General features: G+C 38.8%; 1 pseudogene; it reads left to right on the top strand.

The window, feature by feature from the left end:
* The first annotated feature begins 5,454 nt into the window (after window positions 1–5,454).
* LOC125008723 lies at window positions 5,455–5,622 on the top strand (annotated as a pseudogene).
* Window positions 5,623–6,000: the final 378 nt, after the last annotated feature.

Here is a 6,000-nt window from a genome sequence, read left to right as displayed (position 1 = left end):
ACATTAATAAGTTTAATGGTGTTAGCCCTGTGATAGACTGGTGACCTGTCCAAGATGTAGCTTTCCAGTAACAAAGCTTTCATAAGGTTAGGTTAGTTTGCTACAGTTCATAAACTAAGCTTTCGGCATCTCCATGGCAGCCTTCCCAAACAGCGATATCGTCCGTGGCATGTCCCCCTGACAGTGACATCCGTGGCATCTGTGGCAGTGGAAACCCACTCCTGGCAAAGGCTGTGATAATCATACAAGAAAGAACACAGACAATAAACTAAGTTGCAAAATATAGCTTTAGCAAATTAAGTTACAGGTGATAATCTACACACCATGCGTAACAACTGAGTGAAAATCAAAATAACTCCCTTTTAATTGAAGATGAATTTGTTTACCACTAATCCTATCTGTGCCTGCAATGGGTACAGTTTCTTCCCACTCTGACATCGGATGTAAAAATGAGAGAGGAATAGCTGGCAGGGGCTGTACTGTAGTATGCCATCCTTTGGTCTGAGGCAGAATGACAATGCCCCGCAGAAAGAGGATATCTTTTTTGTGAGGAGATTCGTGACAGACAAGGATACTTGGCATAACTTGAATGCAAAATGGAGCACTAATGCTGAATAAAAGCTTAGCTGGAGTAGCTAACAACCACTCTTTGTACATCCACAGAACTGACAGAGGACGTTGTGTGGACATTTTTTGTTCTATGTTCTATGTCCAATTGCAATTTCCAAAACCAGCTGTAAATTCAAAGATTACCTCTGCTGCCTTTGTATTTTGTGTTACCATGTTGTTTCATTGACGTATATTTAGAGAAGTCTCTGTTTCCACTTCAGCACCAAGGTGTACTTACTGATATTTTGAATTGATTTGAAAATTCGATAGATAACATTGTTGTAGACTGAAATACAGCATGTGTTCAGTGCCTTTATGATATCATTTATATTGAATAATTTCTGTGTATTCTCAATGCTGTTGATTTCAATAGTGTATTAAAATCATCAATAAATGTTAAGATTAAAAAAGACAAAAAGAATGAAAACTTTTCATTTTGTGTTTATTTATTTATTAAAAAATAATTACTTATTTTCATTAAGAACACAGGTAAGTTGTTTTTTTTTAATTATTATTATTTTATTTTTTTTAGGCACATGCTGACACTGTTATTTGAACATAGCTCTAAATGCAATCGGCTACTATGCCTTCTAAAAATCTTTAGGTGTAAAGCATACCATGTAAAAGATTTGGGAATCTACCCAAAACAATATATATAAATGTTACACATGAGATACTGATGGTATGGTAAGAGCTTACATTACTAATGTTAGGTTGATTGATGGTGTCAAGGCACAAGTGTGCCAAAAATGACTCTCAACTATTAAATGTTATATTTTGACAGATGATTTAATGCAGTAATGTGCTGCATGTACTTATATTGCAACGTATGAAGAAGAGTTAAAATGAACATGTGAAATGCCAGAGCTGGAGTTGACATATACCTTCTCACTGGGAGACATCGGCAATGACCCCTGGACCACTGTGCCATTCTAGTGCTCGCTAATTAAATATGAATTAATGACAGAGTCGCTTCTTAAAAAAGTGTGTAAAATGATTTTTTTTTCAAAGTTTCTTTGCGCGTACTTATTGTTCTGACCGTCTGACACAGATGCGGCCTTACGCTAGAGGTCTGCCGCAAGACCCTATTGTCTCGGACAAACAGCGGCGTAAACAGTGACACTGACAGTGGCATCTCCCATAAAGAAAGGCATGGGCCATAGCATCGGCCGTGGCATCTCCCCTGACAGTGGCATCGGCCATGGGATCTAGGGATGCAACCGGAAATGTCACAACTAGTTGCCAATGCCACTATTTGAGGCAGCCCTTACTACAGAAAGGGAGAAATAGACAGAAAAAGAAAAAAGTGAGAAAAGAGTGATCAACCTCATAGGTTACATCCGGTCATCACTTCCTGTTTTGCGGCATGTTCACGGTGGCTGCCTCGTGCACTGTCGGATCCAAACGGAGATAAAGCCTGTTTTCATCCACGGGGTAAGACCTGAAAATAGTGTTTTAAACTGAGTTGGAATAATTCTTGATGATGTCAAACACTGGCTGGCCGGTGTATTGTTAATATTTAAACTTTATAAAGCAGTGAGACCGGACGATTTCTGCCGACCAAGCGAGGGTAATTGCTGGAACGCTCGTTCCTGAATTGATCACTCGGTGAGTGAAAAAATACCCTTTAACCTGCTCGGTTGACAGTAATGTACCTTATGTGTAACTTGTTTGGTTGATTGTGAAGCGGCTGAAAGTTACGTTAATCGGCGTAGCAGACATGAAAAAAGGTGCTAATGGTGCCGCCTGAGACTGGGTTGTGATGCTAATAGGCCATTGACCTGAGCTTAGCAGCTTAGCTTGTTGGTGTCACATCCAAATAATTATTTCAGTGTTGTTATTTACTAAGGGATATTTTTCTAAGCTGTTGTTCAAGCATTAAATGTTATATTTTGACAGATGATTTAATGCAGTAATGTGCTGCATGTACTTATATTGCAACGTATGAAGAAGAGTTAAAATGAACATGTGAAATGCCAGAGCTGGAGTTGACATATACCTTCTCACTGGGAGACATCGGCAATGACCCTTGGACCACTGTGCCGTTCTAGTGCTCGCTAATTAAATATGAATTAATGACAGAGTCGCTTCTTAAAAAAGTGTGTAAAATGATTTTTTTTTCAAAGTTTCTTTGCGCGTACTTATTGTTCTGACCGTCTGACACAGATGCGGCCTTACGCTAGAGGTCTGCCGCAAGACCCTATTGTCTCGGACAAACAGCGGCGTAAACAGTGACACTGACAGTGGCATCTCCCATAAAGAAAGGCATGGGCCATAGCATCGGCCGTGGCATCTCCCCTGACAGTGGCATCGGCCATGGGATCTAGGGATGCAACCGGAAATGTCACAACTAGTTGCCAATGCCACTATTTGAGGCAGCCCTTACTACAGAAAGGGAGAAATAGACAGAAAAAGAAAAAAGTGAGAAAAGAGTGATCAACCTCATAGGTTACATCCGGTCATCACTTCCTGTTTTGCGGCATGTTCACGGTGGCTGCCTCGTGCACTGTCGGATCCAAACGGAGATAAAGCCTGTTTTCATCCACGGGGTAAGACCTGAAAATAGTGTTTTAAACTGAGTTGGAATAATTCTTGATGATGTCAAACACTGGCTGGCCGGTGTATTGTTAATATTTAAACTTTATAAAGCAGTGAGACCGGACGATTTCTGCCGACCAAGCGAGGGTAATTGCTGGAACGCTCGTTCCTGAATTGATCACTCGGTGAGTGAAAAAATACCCTTTAACCTGCTCGGTTGACAGTAATGTACCTTATGTGTAACTTGTTTGGTTGATTGTGAAGCGGCTGAAAGTTACGTTAATCGGCGTAGCAGACATGAAAAAAGGTGCTAATGGTGCCGCCTGAGACTGGATTGTGATGCTAATAGGCCATTGACCTGAGCTTAGCAGCTTAGCTTGTTGGTGTCACATCCAAATAATTATTTCAGTGTTGTTATTTACTAAGGGATATTTTCTAAGCTGTTGTTCACTGCGTATGTTGAAAAAATAAGGTATTGGTGAGACTGATGGATGTAAGTGTGTGCTTGTGATACTTAAAGAGGTAAATATTTAGTGTGGTATCTCACTGTTACCGGTGCGAGGAGAGACAATTAAGCACGTTATGCCTTAATGCCTCTAGCTACCATGGGTTTTCTGAATGTAATGCAGTTTTCTACCAAATTAAAGGGTACTGTGCAATATAGATACTTTTAATTTTGAAAAATGATATTTTCTTTGTTACTAACGTAACTAAAACTGATTCAGCTCTTGAAACAGTTATTAATGTAACTACAGCACTTGGATATAGTTAAAAAAAAAAAGAAAGCACTTTGAATGTTTTATAGTTTCGCAACTACAAATTAATACTTGAACTCTTGAACTAAAGATAGATTTGATTTTCATTGTACAACTAAACCTTTTGAGAACATGGTTTAAACCGGTTAATGCAAATGAATATTATTGATTGGTGATAATCAACATGCTATTCGGATCTGCTTTGACCTCTCTGTAGGTCAGTTTTTTTTCTGTGACTTCATTTGATGAAGTCCCAGCCACGGCCCACCGTCTATCAGGGAGTTTCCAGCTGGGTTCGTGTGAGGTTTCCAGAGGCCTCGAGGCCATGCCTTCATCAAGGCAAGGGGGATTTGTTCCTACAAGCAAACTGACATGCTTAAGTTTTTGCTACCATAATGTGTTAGTATCCGTAGATAACACCATATTCTTGTTTCTAAAACAGTTCAGTTAATTCATCTCAATTTTTGTTTGTTTTGAGTCATATGTTACAGTTAAAAAATATTTCTCTGATGTCTGTCAATGCAAAGGGTCTGAGAGTCATGACATTTTTATTTATTATTTTTTTTGCAAGAAACGCATTCCAAGATAGATGATATCACTTTTTGGTCTAAACAATGTGGATGCGACGTTTATTTCAGCCATGGTACTTCAAGATCAGCAGGGGTCGCCATCCTACTAAAAAAATGTACTTTTTTAATGGTCACTGAATAATACTCATACTTACCCTTGATGATAAATCTAGCAATATTTAAATTGTCATGGTTCAACTCCAATTATAAATCGATTTGACCACTGGTTAAATGCATCCCACTTGCTGTGTTATGATATCAGCTCTGATATATCTGCTGCTCCACTTACTGACCATAGTGTTGTATCCATCTATGAAACCTAAGAACAGTAGAACTTGTTCAAACATACTTGAAATGTAACTCTAAATAAAAATATTTACTGTCAAAAGATTAAATCACTAATTACTGAAACTGTAAACTTGGAAGAATTAATAACGCCCGTAAAAAAATGGGAATTGAATGTGGAAATATAATTTATATAAATCATGTTGGATCTAGGCACACACATTGATGGGTTAAAACTGACATTTAAAACTGAAACTGTATAAAAATATATTTATGTGTGCGCAGATGTGCGTGAGACCTATCATGGTATTAAATTACGTGTTTACCAGCAAATTATTAATACAATAATAAAGGAATAATAATAATTATTACATCATTATTTATATTATAGTAAGAATATATGAAGTAAAATGATGTTTTCAGTAATAATTTAAGAAAATGAGAAAAGAAATCACAAAACAGACATACAAAACAATAATTATAGTGATAATAATTACTATGATGATAATGAACGATAGTGGGAGATAGTGGAGGGGGAGGAGGAAGGATAAGGAAGGCAAATCTCCTATGAGACTGATTGATTTATTCATTCTATTTTCATTAATTTTCTTGTGGTGTCTGGGCCCCTGTCGACCCACTGGGGACCGGCCTAAGGCTCCCTGTACTCTCCATCTTCTGCCCCCCGCCTGTATCAATGAATAATTTTAATGAAAAAAAAAAAAATAATAATTAATATCTGATACGTCCTCTATCCGAGGACCATATATTAAGTTGATTTTTGGTGTTGGGAGATGGAGCAAGGGCTTGCTCTCTACATTCCACGCATCGACCTGGTATTGCAGTACCTTCAAAACGGTGCACTCCTCTCCACATGTCCACAAACAAGGACGGCTTGGTAAGCTCGGCGTACAACTTGGTTGACTCTGGAAGAAGCCGGATGCGCTCGCCTCGTGTAGACTCGAGTTCTTCAGTGGCTGTATCTTTACACTGAGTTTCTTCACCGGTTACCCTGATTATCCAGCCAATGGAAACAAAAGCACGCCATATCTTTATTGTCTACCTCCTCACCAGTGAACAACCACCTATGACACAATTTGAGACCTTGCCATTTTCAGGCTAACCCACATCCATGCTCAACCGCATCACCTCGGTTGGCCTTGAAAAACAACAACAAAAAGCTGCAAAAAGCAAAAAATGTCCAGTACCCGTTCATGTGTATCACTGCCACTGGTCTACTGCTATTA

This window comes from Mugil cephalus, chromosome 5 (assembly GCF_022458985.1).
Source record: "Mugil cephalus isolate CIBA_MC_2020 chromosome 5, CIBA_Mcephalus_1.1, whole genome shotgun sequence".
NCBI classification, from domain to species: Eukaryota; Metazoa; Chordata; class Actinopteri; order Mugiliformes; family Mugilidae; genus Mugil; species Mugil cephalus.
The sequence above is the reverse complement of the archived record's forward strand: the minus strand, read 5'-3'. Positions and strand labels throughout refer to the sequence as shown.